Raw genomic sequence first — 23,878 nt, 5'->3', positions numbered from 1 at the left:
GGTCCAACTAGCCCCCCATGTACCTCCAGTAAGTGCCACAAAGCTGTGTTGCAGACAGTTGTAAAAAGGGGTGTGGCCTTGGCCACCTCTATGCAACACAGCACCCTGGTGCATACTGGAGGTACCTGGTGGGCTAGTTTGCCCCCAGGGACCCTCAGGATTGACGGGGACTTAATCCCCCAATTTACAATGTGCCAGGGAGTGAGTTTGCACACTTGCTATATCTAGCCCCGTCTCCTCCCTGCACCACTGTGCAAACGCACCCCCTGGCACGTTGCAAATTGGGTGATTAATTCCCCTTGAATCCTGAGGGTCCCTGAGGGCCAACTAGCCCACCAGGTACCTCCAGTAAGTGCCACAGAGTGCGTTGCAGAGTGGTGTAAAAAGGGGCGTGGCCTCTGAACACCTCTTTGCAACGCAGTTCCCTGGCACATACTGGAGGTTCCTGGTGGGCTAATTGGCCCGGGTGCATTTGCTGAGTGCTGCAGGGAGGGGGCGGGGCCGAGCCGCAATGCTGTTTTCTATTCTTTTTGTTTTGAAGGGGGGCTGTGTGGCTCCCCTTCCGTTGCCTTTTTTTGGGCCTGGGTACCCCATCCCCCAGTGCCTGGCCCCCATTTTTTATTTGTATTTAAATGTAAATGGGAGGGGGGCCGCGTGGGCCCCCTTCCTGTGGCCAATTCCGGCCCCGGGGACCCCATCACCCAGGGCACGGCCACATATTTTTTTTTATAGGAAGGAGGGGCTGTGTGCCCCCTCCTGTGGCCTCTATTTGCCCCATAGACCCCATCCCCGGGACTGGCCTTTGTTTATTAAAGATTTTATTCGAGCCCCCCCCCGCACACATGTGTATTTTATTTATTTTTTTAAAGCTCCGGGAGGTGGCGGCCCCCTTTTTTTTTTACCTCCGATTGCCGAATCACCCCAAAACTTTCAAGACAGGAGCTGACCAGAGCGGGACACAAGTTTTGATAATTTCGCAAACATTCGTCAACTGGCGCCAAAGATATTGAGAAAACAAAAAACGAGTTTCTTATGGAAACTAGGTCCTAACTATGGGCCCGATTCACAGAATGAACTTACTACTTTTGGCATTCACAGAATGCACTTACTACTTTTGGTATTCACAGAATGAACTTACTCATTTCGGTATTCACAGAAGTTAGGACTACTAACTTTAGGACTCCTAAATGCCTTCTGTGAATACCGAAAGTCTTAAAATTAGGATTTTTCTCAATTTAGTAGTAGTAAAGTTAGGACTACTAACTTTAGGATGCCTAAATGCCTTCTGTGAATACCGAAAGTCTTAAAATTAGGATTTTTCTCAATTTAGTAGTAGTAAAGTTAGGACTACTAACTTTAGGACGCCTAAATGTCTTCTGTGAATACCGAAAGTCTTAAAATTACGATTTTTCTCAATTTAGTAGTAGTAAAGTTAGGACTACTAACTTTAGGACGCCTAAATGCCTTCCGTGAATACCGAAAGTCTTAAAATTAGGATTTTTCTCAATTTAGTAGTAGTAAAGTTAGGACTACTAACTTTAGGACGCCTAAATGCCTTCTGTGAATACCGAAAGTCTTAAAATTATGATTTTTCTCAATTTAGTAGTAGTAAAGTTAGGACTCCTAACTTTAGAACTCCTAAATGTCTTCTGTGAATACCGAAAGTCTTAAAATTAGGATTTTTCTCAATTTAGTAGCAGTAAAGTTAGGACTCCTAACTTTACTACTACTAAATTGAGAAAAATCGTAATTTTAAGACTTTTGGTATTCACAGAAGACATTTAGGCATCCTAAAGTAAGTAGTCCTAACTTTACTACTACTAAATTGAGAAAAATCTTAATTTTAAGACTTTCGGTATTCACAGAAGGCATTTAGGAGTCCTAAAGTTAGTAGTCCTAACTTCTGTGAATACCGAAATGAGTAAGTTCCTTCTGTGAATACCAAAAGTAGTAAGTGCATTCTGTGAATGCCAAAAGTAGTAAGTTCATTCTGTGAATCGGGCCCTATAACTATCTACTGTCGACTGCCCATAGCGAATATATATATAGAAGAGTTTCCCCACACCTAACACCTCCTACCCAGAATCCCCTGCAAACCTCAAATTTAGCTAAATAAAAACAAATTTTCCTCAAATTTCTGTCTGGGGGCACAAATGTCCTACCAATCAGCTTTACCCTCAGTCTCCCAAGTAAAATGATACTCAAGATGTGGAAGTTCAAAAGTTACAGGGGTCTAAGTGCAAACTACCCCAAATAGCCAAAAAAGGCTCTGAGAGGGGAAAAGTCCTAGCAGCGAAGGGGTTAAGTAAGGATGGCAATTTTTTGTTAACAAAATGTATTATTTATATTGGTGTTTGGATTTTGTACGCATCGATATTACATCAGTGATCCATATATGACATCTAGACCACAAAGATGTTTGAAGCCCTACTTAATGTCCCCACATGATACCCCGTACAAGGACCTGTAGTGGCAGGTTCCCCTCCTAATTTCTATGCTTGGTAGTGTCATGCTTTAGAAAATGGTGTATATCGCATAGATGCATTATGTGCTACACAATGACCCATTTGATATCTCGCAAGTCTTTATTCATAAAATACATGAATATTCCTATACATCAATAGTAGATTTAAATACATGTATTCAGTCCATATGTGGTGAAGGCTAATGATTCACTTTTTGGGCACAGGTATGATCCTATATTCTGATGGAAGTTGAAGCCTAAAGTCCATTGATTCTCCTCTGCATATCATATTATTAATATTGTATTTTTAAATCTCATTATTGGCATTTTGTGAATTGCTTTGCATACATTAGTGAGCTAAATAAAGATGGAGAAATGAATATTGACATTGATGATAGTCGACAATATTTATAATACAGAATATTTTGCATATATGTGAAGCAGGCTGGTACGCAGCAAAGCATGTGTCTATTGTAAGATAACTTTCATACATTTCAGGAATATAGGCCTTATGTCAGACTTATGATAGATAAAATGTAGTCAATGGGTCTTGGATTAAGTAACTTGCCACTGCCGAACTACGCATGTGGATATGTGCCAGAGATTTTGTAATATTAAACAAGTACAAACAAAACTTTGCAAATTTGCTGAGTCTTTTCTCAACCCCCTGCTATGTCGCACCATCCATTCTTGACCATCCAATCTCCGTCAAATGACCCTGCCCAACCACTCACAGAGCAATTACCCACACAAGGCCCTTGCACTACCCTCTCTATTCCAGTCCTGTGTTCCCTTCTGCGGGGTCCCCATCCTCAGGTTGGGTGATATGTTGTAAGGCCCCTTTTACGGAATCCCAGTGTTTTGCAATAGGATATTTTCTAAGCCCAGAGCATCTTCCCTTTTAAGTGTTGTACTTTCCGCTTGTGCCCATACTAAGAGAGACTGTTTCCATGCCGTGTGATGTGGTAGTCGGAGTTTCCACCTGCGTATAAAAATTGCCTAGCTGTAACCAGTCCCAAGTCCAGGAACCTGGACGCTACTTTGTGTTGAACAATCCCAGGATACATTCCTGCCAAGGATGCAGTTTGTTCATTCTGTACATGTGGCTAGACAGGATGTTACCTCCTACCAGTATTGTGGCAGAACTTCACATGGCCACAGCATATGTAGGATACCGGCACCCAGAAGGCCGCAATGAGGACAGGCTGTGGAGCTCAGCAGGAAGTACCTAATCGGGGAGAGGTATGTCCTGTGAATTATGTAGCATTGAATAAGGCAGAACCTGACATTCCGTGGTATATGTGTAAAGCGGGCTAGAATCTTGTCCGATCCTGTGCCTGTCCAGGGACTCCCTATATTTGTCTCCCACTTGCCCTGCAGGGAAGCAAGCGGTTCCCTAGAGTGTCCCCTCAAAGCCTCAGTCAACCCATGTATTACATGGCTGGTGACCCCATCACATATAAATATTGTGTAGCCTGATGATGTCAGGGTTCAATATCTAGGCTACCCCATGCCGGCACCAGTGAAGCTACTAGTAATTTGTAAAGTAGGAACTGACCTGGTGGAAAGTACAATCCCTGTGATTGCCCCTCGTACGTCAGCAATACTCTGTCTTCAAAAAAGACATCCATCGTTTATATCCCCACTGCATGCTATGGCGCTAGTTCTACCCCCATAGTGTCCACCCTGCCCATTGGATCGGCAAGCAAGGTCAGCGCCTGTGTATATGGGGCCATCACCCGAGTAAGATACAGGCAGCACCTGTAACAGCGATGAGCCAGAGCTTATGGTCCAGGCCTCAGCACGGGCACTCCAGTCACGGGGTGGAATAAATTATATATGTTGGTCTGCGTCCTTGCTGCCGATAACCTCGCTGTGTCTTCCAGCCACAGGCCAGCCAGCCATTTCAATACCCACTGTAATTGCCCGACTAGATAACAGAGCTACAATTTGGGGACGGCCGGTCCACCCTATTACACCAATGTATACAATTTCCGTTACTCCACCCTGTGTCTCCCTCCGTTCCAGATAAATTCCCTTATCAATTGCTCTAATTTGCAAAACATTTTTGCTCGGATATATACTGGTAGGTTTGCGAAATAGTATCGCACCCTGGGCAACACTATTATTTTTAGAATCACAATGCAAACCACAACAGGCAGCAGTAGAGTCCACCAGTACCTCATATGGGATCTGAAAGACGTTATTGCCCTGGTAAGGTTGCCATCTAAGATATCCTCCATGGCATGGAAGGTGCAGGTTCCTAAAGATTGTCGGTTGCCATTGTATGTTTACCCCGTTGAACGTAAGTCCCGGGTCCTGTGTTTGAGAATTGAAAGGAGATAGGCAAAACTTTCTCCAAATAATCCCAAGCCCTGACAGGTGGGCAAACCGCTGTAGGATCTCTGAAATCATATCCTGGACGTTGTGATTATCTCTCAGGTATAATAGCAGGTCATCTGCACACAAAGTCACAACGTGCACGCTGTCTCCTAAGTGAATTCCCCAATCCCCACCCCTGTTTATCAGCTCCACTGCTAGAGGCTCCACTACCAATAAAAACAACAGAGGCAAGAGCGGACAGCCCTGCCTGGTGCCCCTGCCAATGGGAACAGGCTCAGATATCTGTTGTCTGATGTGGACCCTAACAAGGGGGTCCTTATATAGCAACCGCGTTAGCACCATGAACTATTCTCCAAACCTGTTCTGGCAGAGGACCGAGAATAAATAGGACCACTCCACTGAGTCAAAGGCTTATTCCAGGTCGGAGATATTCACAGAGGTGATGTGGGATGGTACAAAGCCATTTTAGTCAGGGTGCACAAGTAAATGGACGAAAGGAGTCAGCTTGGCTTCAATAATACTGTTAGAACTGGGGGTCTCTAGCTGGCAGAGGTAGGTACCACTGTCCAAATGGTGACCCTTGCTTCTAGTCAGGGTAAGAAGGAAACACTCTTCAGATAGCCCCTGCTCACCCCCTTGGTAGCTTGGCACGAGCAGTCAGGCTTATTGAAGGCAATGCGCAAAGTATTTATACCAGCACTCACAGTAACACAGTAAAAAAACGGACTCCACAAGAGTTTAGAAAAATAAAGGTATTTAATCTAAACTACACAAGACCAAAACAACACAAATTTAACATACACAGTTCAGGAATATGCTTTCAAATGAGTTCTTAAGGTTGCATAAAAATAATCACGTTTAGCCAACAGTACCTTTAGATGCGACAAAGTTCCAAAACAGAGGCTGGTGCGGTGGAAAACTATCAATGCGTGACTCCTGAGACCCTGGGAAGGTGATGCGACAGCCCCGCTGGATGCAGCGGGCGTGTTGCCATGAATCCGGTCTGTATGGGGAGTGTGGCAATACCTTGTATGAATTCCGGTGAGTAGGTTCCGTAAGGAGCGTCTCGCAAAGGCACGATGCGACGATCTCGGGGCACAGCATCGATCTTTTCCTCTCGCGGCCCCTTGATGCGATGGCTCTGCGACGATACTCGCAGAGAAGTGATACGGTCCGCAAGCAAGCAGTGCGTCGATCTCACCCAGCAACGACAGGCTCTGCGATGCTACTCGCAGCTATGGTACTTTTCCCGCACTGGAGCGAAGCATTCCGCAAGCAAAGGATGCATCGGTTCTTGCAGCGGCAATAGGTGCTGCGACGATCTCGATCTTCGCGACGGCAGGAATTTCTCCAGCTTTCCAAACAGCAGGCTCCAACTTCCAGATGCCCCTCAGTTGGATTCAGCACTCAGGAAGGTCAGAACTCACTCAGCAGTGTTCAGGGAAAGCTGGGGTTGAAGTCCTTTTGTTCCTGGTACTTCCTAACAGGAGGCCAGCTCACAACAGGCCCTTGGAGATCTCTTCAAGCAAGGGAACAAAGCAACAACAAAGTCCTTCCCCTCTCCTTGGCAGCAAAGCAACTGCAGGTCAGTCCAGCCAAGCAACAGCAGGACAGTCTTCCTTCTTCAGTCTTCCAGCTTTCTCCTTGGCTGAGGTTCCTTCTTGATTCCAGGATGATCTAATTTTATGTAGTCAGGGGTCCTGTACTTATACCCCTCAAAGTCTTTGTTCCCTTTGTGCAGGAGGACTCTGAGCCCGGTCTGAACCAGTTCTGAGTGTTCCTTGAGCACTTTGTTTTCCTGGCTACTCCTTTCCTTTCAGAGTGAGGAGCAGGGTCGTCAGCCACCCAGCAGGAGGTGGAGCCAGCATTTTGGAAGGCAGGCACAGCCCTATTCCGGCCCAGGTGCTACCCCCTCCCACCACTCTAGATGCAGATGGAGGTATTCAGCCCGGGGATGGCCAACTCAGCCTCTGGGAGCCACCCAGCCCCTGTCACTCACAAACCAGACAGTCAATTCACAAACAGGCCAAGGCACACAGAAAGGTCAGACAAGAGAACAGTCACTTTCTAAAAGTGCTGTTCTCAAACACAGGATTTAAAAACAACCTTTCCTAAAAGATGTGTTATTAAATTCTGAGTTCAGGGATAACAGACTTTTATGTCCTATCTTGCTCCTATTGGAAGATATGTTGGTAGCCACTGTAGCCAGCATTCCCATGATAGCCTATGGGCAAGATAGCCTTACAATAATGAAAAATGAAAATGGCTGTAATTCACTACCAGAGCAAGTAACTTGCACTAGTACATGCTCTACCTTTCACATACACTGCACCCTGCCCAATGGGGGTACCTTGGGCCTTCCGTAGGGGTGACCAATGTGTACAGAAAGGGAATGGTTAGGGCTGGTCAGTGGGGACACTGACCAGGAGGACATGGCAGTTCACAGACTGCACACAGGCACTGCAGTGGCAGGTCTGAGACACCATTTTAGGGCCACTCATGTGGGTGGCACAATCAGTGCTGCAGGCCCACTAGTAGCATTTGGATCACCAGCCCTGGCACACCCAGTGCACTTTCTAGGAACTTCTTGGTGATACAAATATGCCAATCATGGATAACCAATTACAGTAACAATGTATACAGGGAGCACTTGCACGTTGACATTGCTCAGCAGTGGCAAAGTGCCCAAAGCATCTAAACCAGCAAAAACGAAATCCAGCACAGCATCAAAAATACAGGAGGTAGAAGCAAAAAGATAGGGGGAAACCACGCCAAGGATACCAGGTCTATCAAATACTGACTAATATTTTGTAATCTGTGTTAAGCACTTCCAGTGGTCTATAGCACCCTAGCTCAGCTATGTCCCTGTCTGGTTTAGGGTGGGAGACCAAGAGTGCCTTCCGTTGCGAGGCTGAAAGGCAGAAATCCGAGAGTACAATATCATATACCATTTGCAACTGAAGCAACAAAAAGGTGGCATAGGCTTTGTAAAACTCTATAGGGAGCCCGTCCGGACCGGGGTTCCTTCCTGGTGCTAGAGCACAAATATTGGCCTATATTTCTTCTGGAGTAATCTGTTCATCCAATTCTGGCCTTTTCCCGGGGGTAAGGCTAGGAAGTCCAACTGATGTAAGGTACTGCTGTATTTCTGCCAGGGAGGACACAGCGACAGACTTGTATAGCCCTTGATAATGATGTGCAAATTCGCTGAGTATCTTGGCTTGAGTATACACTAGGGTGGCACCTGGGGAGTAAATTGTGGTAACGGGAAATTGGGCGTATTTCTGACGGATATGCCAAGCTAACAGGTGGGCCGTGCGGTCCACTGCAGCCTGTTTGGGTAGAGTGTGCCTTTTAATTTAGGCATCTCAGCCTTTTCAGCAGGGAGGTGAGTTCTGCTCCTTTAGCCATGATTCGCGTTTGAAATCCTGTGGACTCCGCTGCATGGGTTCCTAGGCGAATCTGCCTGTCTTCTATTTTTTTAAGATCAGCCTCCAAGAATGTTTGCATACTCATTTTACACCAAGGCAATGGCCCCTAACAAGGCGTCCCACTCCAGGAGGCATGAGGATGCTGTGTGTGCATTCTCGTTAAAGGAAGTGGCAATGATGGAGTTCAGATTCTTCCTAAATGGTGGGTCCTTCAGGGTCCCCGGTGAAGACGCCATCTGAGAATGGCAGACAGGGCCATATCCCAGTACAACTACAGGTACTGCTGGTTAGGATCAGAGTGAGTTGCACCCAATGATCCCATATCAGTACCACAGGGATATGAAATGTATGCAACTCATTCTATCTAGCCTGAAGTGGAGGCAATGGGAGCCTGAATAATAGGAATACACTTTATCTACTGGATAGGGCTGATGCCAGGTGTCCGCCAGGCTCCAGTGCACCATCCACATGTCCAACGCTCTTGCTGCCAGCACCGATGGGGAGCCAGGGAGTGAAGGAAGGAAAAGTCAAGCCCCATGACCAGTACACAATTAAAGTAGCCCCCCAGCAGCCAGGGAATCCCATACCAACTGGAAAGCTGGCCCAAGAGGGAGTCAAGGAAAGCAGTGTCAGTGTTCGGTGTGTACAGGGACCACAGGACTATGTGCCTGCCGTCCAGTCTACCCATAATTAATGCGTACAGATGGTGTGAAGCACAGGGAGGGGCCATATCAAGGGACAGCAGTGGGGATGTGTGCTGGCAACATAAACATGGTAAACAATAACATACTGAAAATTAACCTAAAAATACCATAGGGGTGAGTCTGCAACTGGTAGACTTCCAAACCACAAACCAATCTGTAAAGGCACTTATGGTTAATGGGGTGAAGTGGCAATTATGTAAAGAACCAAGTACGGGAGAGCAGAGATCCCCCCCAAAACAGACAGTAATTTGTGGGCCTGGTGACCCAGTTTTCCCAAATGCCATGCCTGTGCAATCACTGCAAAGCACAGCAAAAGTGCGAGTGACTAGGGGGGCCCCACAAAAGTAAGTGAAAGCTTGACATACCCCAAATAACAGGACTATTCATGCATATAAAGATTCAGTGTTCATTTTTCGATAGTACAAAGTACAGAATAATGGTACTTGCGTGTTTACAAAAGTCAGGCTGGCATCCTCGGCCTCACAGCCTTTTACATAAAGTCATACAATATCATCTGCTGTTGGCTTGGTGACCTCAGGCAAGGTAATGGAGTCGATGGAAGAGGAGGCTCCTCATCGCTGCCCCGCTCCTGGAGGCTGTCCCGAGATATCGACTTCCTTTGAGTCCCGCTGATTTCAGCTGCCACCTACAGAGCACTTAGCTGCCCTTGTATCATTTGGTCGACACTAGGTCTGAGCCCCATGCCACCCTCCCGGGCCCTCCATCTCATCCTCCTGCACATCCCCACATCACCCCTTCGCTCTGGCTCCCTTGGTGTCTCAGTGGGGGTGTTGAAGCGTCCAGGGAACACTGAGTCCAGCCACTCACAGGCAGCCATAGGGTGTCAAAAAAGTGCATTTTACCACTGGCGACTACACAAAGCTGCACCTAAAACAGCAAAGGGTACTTAAGTTCCCGATGACGCAGTCAACGCTACACCTCCAGAAAATAAAACCGGCGCTTCTGCACTGTGGGGTGTAATCCGGGAATCGCATGACTTGGCTGTTTTTAATCTGAATTGACTACAGTTTGTGGGCCTCCTTCAAGATGCTGTCTCTGTCCCTGTAGTGCAATACTCAGAACAAAAATGGTCGGGGAACAACCCCCAGAGGGGTTGGCCTTGTCAGGACCCTGTGCGCACCCTCCATGGCAAAGTGTTAAGTCAGCTTCCCAGAGGGCAATATGTCTCGGATCCAGCCCTCAACAAAACTAGGGCATCTGCCCCTTCTTGCCCTCCAGCAGGCCAACAACCCAAACGTTGTTATGCCTGGAGCGGCCCTCGAAGTCCTCTGCTCCACGTTCTAACATATGCACATGGGCCAGTAGATCCTTCAACTGGACGCCCGCCTCCTGGGTCTGCGGGCCAGTTTGTCTATGGTGTCTGCCAGCACTTGGGTTTTTATGCACAAGTTTGTGGTGGTCAGCATGTAAAAGTGTAAGGTCTGTAACCACAGAGTCCATCTTACTCTTTAGGGAGGTGCACGCCTGTTCCAAGGAGGTCCCCAGCTTTTCACCCGCAGCAAGGACAGTATCCAATTTTTGGGACGTGGCTTCTTTAGGTGAGGTGTTTGTCTACCTGGCCCGGGACATTTGCAGGTGGCCAGAGGGCCCCCCAGCTCCAGAACATAGGTGACCCATCTCGGACATGGACAATGACAATATACACCCAGACTGGGCCACCGTTCCCCAAGACACCACTCCCGGCTTCAAGTATACACAGGAAAGCAGCCGGAAGGTCCCCAACACTCAAGGTGAAACCACTCATGACACCACGGTGCCACCATGCAAGATCCATCCCTCTGGGGCTCCTGGAAATGAAACAGAGGGGGAATTTACTCACCTCCGATCCAAGTGCAGAGTGGGTCAGGCCAGGTACTCAGCAGGGCAGCACAAGGAGTCTGCAGGCCCAATTAGCAGGGGGATCCCAAACAGGGTGCAGCTCATTTAGTACAGCAGCATAAACAGGGCCCCTCTTCTTTTGGGGGGTCCGCTCAGGTTAGATAAGTCATCAAGTGGTCTTCCCATTGCCTGTCTCCTTAATAGGGGGTCCTGAGATGACACTGCATCAGGCCACCTCTGGCAAGGCCACCAGTCTGCCACATCTCACCTGGGAGTCTCAGGTGCTTCCCCCTGCCGGAGCATGCACAGATCAAGTGCACCCCCACCTTCAGTCGGGGCAGCTCTCAGGCCCACAGCCCTGCGCATCCAGGGTAGTGCAGGACCTTGATCCTCAGGTCGCAGCCACCAGCAGAATAACCGGGTGTCATCAGGCCTTCTTAGGAGAGGCCCGCTAGCCATGGCACCACACCGCAGGGCTGCGCCTGTCAGTGGTGGACCTCCTCCATGCTCCAACACAGGCAGGTAAGGCCCAGACCCCACGCATCTGCATGCCCAGGCAACCAGGCAGTCATGCACTGACACTTGCGCTCGCCATTCGGCAAGCGCTGCAGGCCGCGTAGTACTAGGTCTATTCACCGCGTACCCACGTCAGGGCCGCAGCAGGCTCACACTTCAGGTGAGAGGGGCAGGGATGGGCAAATATGACCACTTATGTGTGTTCCCCTCTTCAGATGGCTGGGCCACGGCATGAGAATGGCCTCACCTTCCCTCCGGACTCCTCAAGCACCAGTTCATTCGGGCTCGCTACTCAGCTGCAGGCCCTCCTGAGTATTCTGTGTAGAGTACAGGGAATTTGCAGCACAGCAGCGATCGGAGAGTGCCAACTAAATGGCATGGGCGGAATTTGCGAATTCGCGATACGCAAATTCGCGCGAATTCGTAATCGGGATTCGCAGAAATTTGGCAAATTCCACGAGCTTGCAATTTTTTTTTTTAGAGTTTGTAAGATTTTTTTACCAGTTCGGGAACGAGAACTTGTGCATGCGGTCGCAACGGTTGGGAACATGCTGTTTCCACTTAACCAGCCTGCTCGGGATGCCTTTTTCCTGTTTCGGGTCACAATGACATGTTCGCATTCGCAATTTCCTGTTTCGGGTCGCAATGACGTGTTCGCGATAGCGGCATCGCTCAGCCAGCTACCAAAATCTAGCAGCACACGCGAACAGGGAGAAAAAATCATCAGCGAACGCAGAATCATGGTAAGTCAATGCCGCGCGCGAGAAATTGTATTTTTGAAGCGCGAACAAAAAAAACAATCTGCCAACTCATGAATTGCGGATTTTGGGGGAATTTCTCACGATTCGCAGATCGCGAAATTGCCAAAATTTTGCAAATTCCGCAAGCGGAACACATTTTACGCCCATACTCAGTGCCAACCACAAATGCACAGCCAATTGCCACCAAGACCCTCGGTTAGACAGATACATTCTGCATAATGGAGGATGTGGAGCAGAGCGTTAAGAAGTCGCATCCGCCATCATGGCAAGCTAAGCCACACCCCACTCTGCATATTATATTAAGGCACTTGTCACAATACTCTCCCTCTTTCACTGCAGTGGTACTAATTTTCTAGAACTGTGCCTTGCGGTGGGTTGGGTCAGGGCACCAGCAAAGCCAGAGAATGCTAACTAGAATTTGGGAGCTAGGGCCCCATTTGTTTTTCCTGATTAGGGGATGTCTGAACCAAAGATAATATCACATTTTTCCATTGAAGAACTGTCTTTGCATAAATCCCAAATCCCCAAGTACCTTTAGCTAAGGCATGAACACCCCCAGGTTAAGCCAACCTCCCTACTCTGACCTCCCAGAAGTTAAAATTATAATAGATCCATTAGAAGCCAAGAGCATTTTTAAGTTTTTCCTGAGCATTTCGTGCCCCTCAAACTTTAGTGATTTGGAGATCTTGGCCCTCGAGAGGATGGTGGCTTTTGGGAAGCCCTTTTGGAATCATATCAGTTGGCCATATCTGCCAAGCTATCCTTTATTTGATTCAATAATCGCCAGCTCTTCGATTCAAATTTCTCGCGAAGAGCTGTCGAGTCGTGAGACCACGGACTACATATGGGTGGTCTGAGAAATACTGGATCTACGGGAGTGATACATACCATAGTATACACCCAAAATGCCGAGCTAATTCTCAGCTGTGAAATATTAGCAAGAATTTAGAAAGAAATATTGTGATATTAATACTTGAAAGATATGTTTATGGTCTCACGCCTCATCTCTATCGTCTAGTTGTTATATGCACTGGATATCTTTACTAACAAATTGATACATTTGACTATTTTACTCATCAGGAAACCAGTGTTATCTAAGCTGAGCTTGAGAATTACCCTGAGGAAGCCTACGGGCGAAACACGTTGGCTGTTTCTTTGATCTTCTTGTGTTAAGAACATTGGCTGTTGATTTAAACATCTTGTATCAAGAGGATATATTAACAATAAAAAGAAGGACTTTTTTCATATCAAAGAAGGACATGTGTCTCATTTGATGCATTTAAGCATTGTATAATTTTCTCTATTGCTCCCTCTCTATGTGCTTGTTGTTTGTCTATATTTGTTTGGTCCTGTGGCAGTGGACCAGAGAGGTGCGCAGCATTTGTGGTGAAATCTACTAAAAAACCTTTTGTGTATAGTTAGGTGGTGCAGCAAAACAAATCCCTTACTGCCTTTCTAATTTGTTTTGTCTCCACAATAGCGACTGCAGAGAAACCCAAGCTCCGTCTGTGTATTGATATGTGACTCCCTAACAGCGCCATTAAAAAGGGAGCTGCATATCACCCCCACCATGGACGAGCTAATAGCGGAGGTCAATGGTTTAAGCTGGTTCTCAAAAATGGACCTATACGCTGGGTACCACCAGCTACTACTCACAGAGGAAAGTCGGTACATCACAACATTCAGTACTCACCCCAGTACCGCACTGATACAAGCACCTTAAGTTTGGCATCTCATCGGCCGCTGAATTATTTCAGAATGCCAAAAGGGAAAGCTTGGCCATTCTGCCAGGCATTCTGAAAGTCAGCAATGACATACTGGTCCATTTGCCTAATGCTGCCGAACACCACAGACACCTCTAAACCACCCTCAAATGTCTCAAAGAACATGGAGTGACAATGCACAATGACAAGTGCACTTTCTTTCAACCCTCCTTTGAATTCTTTGGATATGTGTTCAACCAACAAGGGACTCAAGTTGACCCATGCAATTCACAAGTGATCAAACAAGCCCAGGCACCCACCACCATCCCAGAAGTGAGGAGATTCTTAGGAATGGCCACATATTGTGGGAGGTTCATCCCAGACCTGGTGACTCTCGCTGAACTCTTGAAGTCCCACAGAAAGGCAGACACAAAGTGGGTATTGGAACCATCAGGAAAAAGGCGCCATCCAGAAAATCAAACACGCTCTTCTTGACAAGACCACACTCTTCTACTTCGATGCTGATAAACACACCGGGCTGTTGGTCAAAGCTAGTCTGGTGGGACTAGGAGCAATACTGGCTCAAGAGCAAAATCCAGGTTGATGGGCTGCATAGGCATTAGCTAGCAAGTAATTGAGACCAATGGATAAACTCTACCCTCAAATTGAGGGGGAAGACCATGCGATCAAGTGGGCCTATGGAAACTTCAACTGTGTTAAGCGGGCAAACCTTTAAAGTTAACATTGAACACCAACTTCCAGTACCCCTCTTTTGAGGGTCAACTCCTCATCACCCCCAAGGATTGAGAGGTGGGCCATCCAAATGCAATACTACCAGATGGAGGTTGTATACCGTCCAGGAGCAAAGAACTCTGCCAACTTCCTGTCTTGTCACGTAGTGCTTTCCAACATCTACGACGGCACTGACCGGGAGGACTATATCAGAATGGTCTGAAATACCGCTCACCCCCACACCCTCTGGATGGAAGACGTAAAAGAGGTCACTGAGACAGACCCCGTCCTCACTCAAGTACAAACAGCGGTAGAAAGTGTCAAGATGCTAACAACTGGCCAAGCGAAGAAAAACTGAATCTGACAAAGATGTGGTGGGTGCGGGACGACTTCAGCACTACCCCAGAGGGACTCCTCTTACGTGGGTTCACGAAGATGAAGACAAGTTTGAAGGAGAAGATATGGTTTCCTGGGTTGATAGAGCTAGCCGAAGACCTTGTGTGCAAATGCCCCATATGCCAACTGACAGGTGTGCCGGAGGGCCAGTGCCCCTAATCACAGAAGAACCTTGTGTGACCCCTCGGTCCAAGCTAAGTATGGATTTTGGGAGATTCCCTGATGAATGGACCACCTTTGTCCTTATGGACACATTCTCAAAATACCCCACTGTAGAAGTGATAGTCTTCAAGAAGATATTCACCATTTTCGGGTTACCCACCAAGGTTAATAGTTACAGCGGACCACCCTTCTAGTGGCCACAAGCCAATGGGGAGGTCGAGAGACTTATGCACTCAAAGAACAAGTCACTTCGAATTGCCACCGCTGAACTAGCGAATACAGAAAACCACCTACAATCGTTCTTGAGAGAATACTGGTGCACTACGCATTGCACAACCCAACAGGCACCCTGGACTCTGATGTTTAATGGGCATCATCGAGATATGATTCCTACCTGCCCAGGGTGGACTCTACCATGGCATGACATCCAAGGCACACAAACAAGTCATTAGTGATGGCATGTCCTTGCCAACCAAACATGACAAGCCAGGATCCAGGCATTCCTACCCGGTGATCATGCTGCCATCAAGGTCCACAAGTCGGGGTGGAAGTTTAGGACCCCATTTGAGCCAGGGGTCTGGACTGTCATCAAAAAAGAAGGAACTATAGTGACAGCCAAGAAAGGACAAGAAATAGTCTCAAGAAACATTTTGTTGTTCAAAAAGGTGGAGACTTCACCACATCAAACCTCTCACAGAGACAATGAAGAGAATACTGTCTGATCTGAGTGCAGAGAAAGTAACATGCTGGGCAACAAGCCCCTGGTCGGGATCTGGTGGATCCCGTAGACAACCAGCAAAATGACATGTAAGATGGCCCTCAACCTGGCAATCTGCCCACTCATAGCCAGCCCCATCAATATCATCTTTGACTGAACTCTCAGCTCAGCCAGCAGCTCAAGGACTTTGTGTGGCAAGTAAAGGAACTCTGATTTTCAAGACCAAGAGAGGGAGGGATGTTGCAGGTCAGTGGTCCCGCCTTCAGAGGACCCGGATGTAAACGCACTACATCCTCTAGCCAGGCGTCAACAGTATGGGCCTGATTCACAAATGTAATCTTAGACCAAAGGTCAAAGTATAGGCCTGAAGTCTAAGTTTAGACCAAAAGTCTAACTTAGACAAAATGTCTAACTTTACTATTAGTAAAGTTAAACTTTTGGGTTAGACTTAGACCAAAAGTCTAACTTTTGTAGTAGTAAAGTTAGACTTTAGGTCTAAACTTAGACTTCAGATCTAAACTTAGACTTTTGGCCTAAGTTTACTTATGTGAATCAGGCCCTCTGTGTGTATTTTTTCTTTTCTTTTTGTATGTTCTTATATAGCGCTCGACTACCCGGAGGCATCTCGGCGCTTGCCTTGGGAACCCGTCCTGGCTTTTCCCTGTGAGATAGCCCCTAACAGGCATCCCCAAGGTGAAAGCCAGGCATCCCGCCGCGGGGGGCCATTGTGGAGATTAAGCAAGCTTAATGCCCAGAGTTGCAGAGTGTGAACCCATGATTAGGTCAGGCACCGAAGCGAGAATTATCGAGTCCGTGGACATTTGAGCTCAAGACCCTGCCGCGTCGGGAATTGAACCCTGGTCCCGGGTCTGACCTCTGCTTCAGGGTCTGCCTGCTCTAACCAGTGAGCCACACTTCTCCACACTTCTCCACTCCACTGTATGTTAGTCTCCTCTGGGATCCGGGACTGGGGTCTACACAATGTGTGCTGCTGGTTCACTACTGATTCCAGCACCCCTATTTCCACTGCCATGTGTACAGAAGTGCTTTCAATATGCATATGGTATACCACATAAAGTTATTGCTGCTTGCACTTCGGACATTGCATAACCATTCAAGTTAAAATGCAGTTGATAAATCTATTGCACCACAAAAAATGAGGCCATGCATTGGATGGTCCTATCTCTGTCGGTTGTGCCATATGTACAATCTCCCCAGCCCTCGAAAAGCAGGTAATTGTACTGTGGATATTTTATAACAGGCAACATAATGTGAACCAGAGGATGGTGAAATTGAGAGAACAAAACAAGAAAACACTGCAGTTGGTAGGTAATATACCACAAGGCAAGCTTTCAAGGCGGAATCACAGAGTTGTTACAATCTTTTGCTGTTGTTGTGAATGAGAGTCCATAGTTGCTGAAGTAGCTTAACAATAGGCATTACAGAGTTAAGCAAACCTGTCATAGGGAATCCTATGAAGGAGTCTTTGCAGAACTAAATGAGGCCAACAAGAGAGGAGTGATATGTTTCTCAAAGCAGGCCAGGCAGAACCAAACTCCCCTTGAGAGGCGGTAGAGTAGGTGCGTTTTTGTACCGGTGGCAGTCGAGAACTTCAAAGTAAATAGTTGAGGAATAAAGAACTCACAAACCTCCTGTTGGGCACTGGAAAATAGATGGAAAACAAAAAATGTTTAAGGAACAAAGTTGCTGTGTAACACTTGGGGCCTAATTATGAGTCTGACTGTTCGAGGGCCGTCAAACTCGCAGGGGAGCGCCAGAGAAAGTCCAGCCACTGCTGCACCAAGGTTCGACCGCCCCATTACAAGTTGGGTGGTCAGAACCCCATTGCACTGCAGCAGCCGCCAGGGAACCATCATTCCCTAATGGCGGCACCATGTTCAGGGCCTCAGTAATATGCTGGTGGTAATGTTATGGCACCGCTATTGTATATTATGAATTTCAGGACCGGCAGGAGTGTCATGGAGACCTTTCATCTGTGAAAAGGCTGGCGCTCTAGAAACACTGTTGCCCACTTGCATGGGAATGAATGCAGGGGGGCACAACATGTGCCTGCACCTCAGTTCCTGCAGGGCATGGACTTTACAGGAACTTTTTTGGGTGTTCCCATTGCAGTGCCCATTTTCAGGGGCACCGCTGTGGGACTGCCAAAAAAAGCCTGCCAGACATGAGGAAACTCATAATCTAGCAAGCAGTGGACATACCGGTTTGGACTGTGGGAGTGAGCTGCTGGCGTAGAGGTCTGCTCCTGCACTGCCAAACTTGTAATCAGGCCCTTAATCAGCAGTTGTGTGCTTTGTAATGGTGCTAGACATTGCTATTGCAAACAGCACTCATTTCCCCAGCACCCCTGAAGTTCCATCCTTTATACACAGAACTGCCTTGCAAAATCCTGCCCCCACACCACCACAGACCAGAACTCTGTTGACAGAAGGTCAGGCGAAGAATGCCTTCTGTTTTAACAGCAGGCAAAAGAAGGTAGGCAATTTTATTATGGAAAAGAATTGCCTGGACCCCCAAGAATGATCTTGAAAGCAACTTTCTCATTAGCAATGCCTGTGTGTGGTGTCGGTCTGCATAATCCACCTAGGATACCTTGAATGCTAGTTGTCAGGCACCATATAAAGATTCTACACATTCATGCACATTTGAGGACCAGGCATCTAACTATCTTAATGCAATTACCAATAATGTAATTACATCGTCCAGACCCTGAGAACATTGGCCCATGCACTTATTCCTTGTTCTTCACCTTTATCGCTGCATTGACCTAGGAGTGCATTGGCTAAAGGCCATTCCTCCTTTTCTTAATATGAGGCAGTCGATTGTGAAGACTTCGCCATGCATTGATGCAGAATCGCCTGAATTCTCATGCCTGCTTACCATGCTGTTGTATTCTCAGTTACATATATTTCCCTTTTAATTTTATTTTCCATTCTTATGTATATTTCCCTATTAATAGAATGTATCATTGTTGTTGCACATGTACACTGTAGGACAGTTCATTTTGGAATTGTATTGTTATGAAATGTGCTAGAGTCAGATTTACTGGATTTTACCTGGAGACTGGAAGTACTGTGCTGCAATTCAATAAACCCTGGATTTACTACTTGGATTTGTCTCCTCTTTACTACAATTTTGGCGACGAGGGTGTCTGGTACCTACTACTACAGCAGCACAGGTGTGGTACACACATGTTTGGAAAATTTTGGATTAATTTTTTACATTTTTAAAATTACTTTGAAAGTTTGAGGATTGAGGATTTACAGTTCTGCAAGACTTGAACATATTCTTTTACATACTGTTAATTCAAGAAGATGTTTAAAGTCGAATTGGAATTGAATCATTAAGCTGCTGGAGTACCTGAGCTGAGTATTCATCTCATGCTACACTGGATTTGTGGCACTGTTTCACTGGTAGTCGAGCCTCACAAGGTACTGTGTATTTCTGAATATACGGAATTCCTGACGTTTATTACAAGGGAGTTACGATTTTTTCAACATTTGTTTATCTTTGCCTGTCGTAACGTTTTCGACACACACGCGGCGAAGTTCCCGTGCGCCTGAGCGTGGAGTTGTCATGGTTGCAGTTGAAGCCGTGCGCCTGATCAGAGGGTGAAGTTTCCATGGTTGCTGGATTGATGTCGGTCGTCTTTTCCTAGCGTGATGATTTCACACGCTTAAGACATCACCTCGCATTACGGAGTGGCCATATTGTTTACATCGCATCAGGAGCTCAGTGTTTTCTTCCCTCTGCAGTTGGCTTCGAATACAATTTTAAAATATAAGTTACTGTGAACACAATTTTGCATATTGTGACACTCTGTGTACTACAATTAAAGGCATGGGACAACCATCGTTTTAAATACAATTTGGAACTCATACTTGTTTTTGGGGAGCATTAACTATCGTCTTCACCTTCAGTGACAACATCGCTGATGTACACAGCTTGACTTCAAGAGACAACATCACTGATGTACACAGTTTGTGTACTCAAGAATTGCTTGTTTTGTATTTGAATATAGTTATTTTACAATTGTCAGTGAATGCTTTACCTTTGTTTCTTTGGATTTCTTCTTTTATTTCATTCTGAATTTCTATTTTAACTACATTCTATACTCTCTTAATCTGTTATTATTAGACATGCAGTTTGATCCTCCCTCCAAGTTTTTGCAAAGTAAGGGTGATCCGCCCATTCCATGGAATAGATGGAAGGAAGAATTTTTAACGTATTTAAAAGCTATTGATGGGGAGAGAATGGGCAATGAGAGAAAGAAAAATATTTTCCTTCACTGTTTGGGATCTGAAGGGCAAGCTATATTTAGAAATCTACCACCTGTACCTGGTGACTCTGGTGTGTTTGATGAAGCTATGCTTCGCGTTGAAACACGTTTTAAACCCACAACTAGCATTGCCCTGAATCGTTATAAAATTTTATACAAGAGCCCAGAAAGAAAATGAATTCTTTGATGATTTTTTAACAAGTTTAAGGGCTTTAGTGGTTTTGTGTAATTTCGGGGCAATGACAGACGAAATGATTAGAGATCAAATCATTGTCAATGTTAAAAGTAAAAAAACTCAAGAGCAGTTGTGGATTTTAGGTAATCCTACTTTGTTAGAAAGCATTTCCACCGCCAAAGCTTTCGAGCAGTCTAACAAATGGATGAAAACTATTGAAGAAACGAGTTGTAGAGGAGGGAAGAATGACAAACTAAGTGAATAAGTGTGTGCGATGAACAACGTTACAAAAAGTTTTCAGACTTATAGAAATGTATCACGAAATCGCGTTGTATGTTACAGATGTGGGAGTTACAATCATGTGGTTTCTTTCAAGTTTTGTCCTGCAGTAGGAAAATAATGTAATAAGTGTGGGAGAATTGGTCATTTCTCAAAGGCTTGCAGGGAAGACAAGAAGAAGGTTGGGGACAAAAGTACTTATTTTAAAAAAGGGGAGGTTTCTTGTGTGAGAGAGGACACGGATTTTGGATCCACTGTATCCAGGTGTGAGCATGTTGTGTCTGATGAATCTTTTAAAGAAAGAGGTATGATAGTGTCTTTAGTGTGTTTGTGATCTCTTGAGGAGGATGTTTTAGATTCTCCCAAATGTGTTGTTAAATTTAAGGATGTTGAACTAGAACCTATGGCTGATTCCGGGTCTCCTTGGACCATTATAACAGAAGAGTATTTTGATGAGAAGTATGAATCCAAAATTGTCAAGAGTGATTTGTGTCCTCCTGATGTAATGGCAAAGGGTTTCAATGGTTCTAACATAGATTTCATTAGTTACATTGTGTCAACCATTTATTTTAAAAATAAGTCTGCTTACATCAAATTATATGTTGTTGCTAAGGGTGTGAATGTTCTAGGTTGGCGTGATCAATTCAAACTTAACATCATGTTGAATCCACGTAGCAAAGATCCTGTTATGGTTTTGCAGGATGATTGTGTTTTGGATAAGAGAGTTATGTGTGTGGAGGAAGATAGTGCTTGGAAGCTGCTATCCAGTGAGTTTCCTGTTGTAATTTCAGAAGAGTTAGGTAGGTTAAGGGGTTTCACTCATGTTATCAAACTCAAACAACAAGCGGAACCCATTGTACAAAAACTTAGACCTGTACCGTTAAATGTTAGAGAAGAGTTGAGTGGTGCACTTGAGGAAATGTTAAAAAATGATGTTATAGAAGAAATAGAATCCTCAGAATGGGTTTCTCCAGTAGTTTTGGCACGCAAGCCCGATAAATCTCTAAGGCTCTGCATAGATTTAAGGCCTCTTAATGCTAACATTGTGGTAGATTGTCATCCACTGCCGAACATTAACGAGGTAGTGAGTATGCTTGGTGAAGCTGTTGTGTTTTCTACTTTGGATCTGAGGTCTGCGTACCACCAGGTTGTATTGGCAGAGGAGTCACGTCATCTCACGGCATTTATTACGCCTCAAGGTTTGTTTCAGTTCAAGCGGATGCCGTTTGGATTAGCATTGGCAGCCTCAGTTTTCCAGAGATCAATGTATCATATATTTAAGGACATGGAAAACTATGTGAAGTGTTTTCAGGATGACATCCTTGTGTTTTCTAAGAGTGATGAAATACATATGGAACATCTTAGAAGTGTGTGCAAAATGCTGACTGAGTTTGTTCTTACTATCAAGAGCAAGAAGTATAAATTGTTTCAAAAAACTGTAGAATATTTAGGACATACAATTTCTAAGGATGGAGTTGCCCCCAAGAAATCATTGGTTGATGCTATTTTGAATGCTCCTGCACCAGATTGTAAAGATAAACTTCCATCATTTTTAGGACTCTGTGAATATTATAGTAAGTTCATCATTGGTTTTGCAACTAAAATGGAGCCATTAAGAGAGTTGACTAGAAAGGATGTAGAATTTTTGTGGGTACTAGGCAACAGAATGCTTTTGACAGTATTAAGCTTGATATGGTGTCAGCTCCTACACTTAAACCATTTTGTTTAAACAAATTGTGTGTTTTAACAGTAGATGCCAGTCTTTATGGTCTGGGATGTGTACTTTCACAACGTTCAGGTAAGGAAGATTGGAATGTTGCGTTTGCTTCTAGGTCATTGGGTCTTACTGAGAGACGGTACGCGGTGATCGAAAAGGAATTGTTAGCATGTGTATGGGCAGTTGAGCATTTCCGGAATTATATTTGGGATGCAAGGTTTTTGATACTTACAGATCATAAGCCGTTAGTGAGTATTCTTTCACCTGGTGGAGGTTTACGAGCAACTGCTCGGATTGCTAGATTAATGTCGCGACTGCAGGAATATAATTTTGACATAGAATATGTGCCAGGTAAGCTTAATGTGACTGCAGATTGTTTGTCAAGGTTACCGTGTCCTAGTGCAAATGGTGATGGAGATGAAGAAGTGGTGGTCAGTATAACTGAAAAGTTATCTGAAAAGTTCAGTGTTATTTCGGAAGATTTGCGGATGAAAAGCATGAGTGAAGATGTTGTTTTATGTAAGGTAAGAGAATTTGTCAATTTGGGTTGGCCTTCTAAAGATCAAATTCCTGCTGAAATTATGCCTTTTTTCAATGTTGCTGATGAATTGGCCATCGAGGGAGATTTGTTGTTCAGAGCTGGAAAATGTATTCCACCATTCTCAGAAAGGAGTACTATTTTGCAAATGAGTCATGAATGCCACATGGGTATGTCGTCCATGAAAAGATTGATTAGGTCAAATTTTTGGCGGCTAGGGGTTGATAGGTTTGTAGATAGGTTTGTTAGAGAATGTCCTGAGTGTATTGAAAGTGATAAAATGTGTAAGTGTGATCCAGCACCTTTAACTCCTGTGAAATGGCCAGATCATCCTTGGCAGAAATTAGGGGTTGATATTGCTGGTCCGTTTCATTTTTTGCCACAGGAGTATAGATTTGCTATTGTTGCTGTAGATTATCATTCAAAGTGGCCTGAGGTCAAGCTTGTATCCCATCCTAACACTGAAAGTGTTATTCTTTTCTTGAAAGAAATTTTTTCAAGAGAAGGTTTCCCAGAAAGTATTGTATCTGATAACGGGGTACAATTATGGTTGTACCGCATTACCCCTCATGCCACGACAGAAGTTTCACCTTTCCGTCTGTTAAAGGGTAGAGATCCTGTATCCAAGTTGTGTCCTTAGTGGTTTAAAAAGAGTGTTGATTTTCGCATGGTTGATGTGGATGTCAAGGGTCTTGCTGAGAAAGTGGAGCTTAAACAAAACAAATACAAAGGTGATTATGATTCTCGTATGAAAGTCAAACAACCTGCATTTATGGAGGGTGATGTTGTTAGGATTCGGAAACCTGGCTATGTTACCAAAGGTGAGACAAAGTTTGGCAAACCTTTGAAGGTTGTAAAGGTTTATCACAATAGTGTTGTCACACAAGATGGTAAGAGGTGGAATGTTAGAAAGGTGTCAAAGTGCGCATATTAGTGCCCTAATTTTGTGCTCATCTTAGTGCCCTAATTTTGTGCGCATCTTGGAGCTCTTATTTTTGAATCATCTTTAGGTGTTCAATTGTGTTTTCACTCATACAATGTATTTTGTTAATTTGTTGTGTTACTTATTTTCTTTTAGGGGAAAGATGTGTTGTATTCTC

General features: G+C 45.2%; 1 protein-coding gene across 1 annotated transcript in view; it reads right to left on the bottom strand.

Annotated features, from left to right (window-relative positions):
• Window positions 1-23,878, bottom strand: part of TMPRSS15 (transmembrane serine protease 15) — a 1,377,509-nt gene that overhangs the window by 1,232,536 nt on the left and 121,095 nt on the right. The window lies entirely within an intron of this gene.

This window comes from Lissotriton vulgaris, chromosome 8, assembly GCF_964263255.1.
Source record: "Lissotriton vulgaris chromosome 8, aLisVul1.2, whole genome shotgun sequence".
NCBI classification, from domain to species: Eukaryota; Metazoa; Chordata; class Amphibia; order Caudata; family Salamandridae; genus Lissotriton; species Lissotriton vulgaris.
This window is presented reverse-complemented; position numbering and strand designations above follow the sequence as displayed.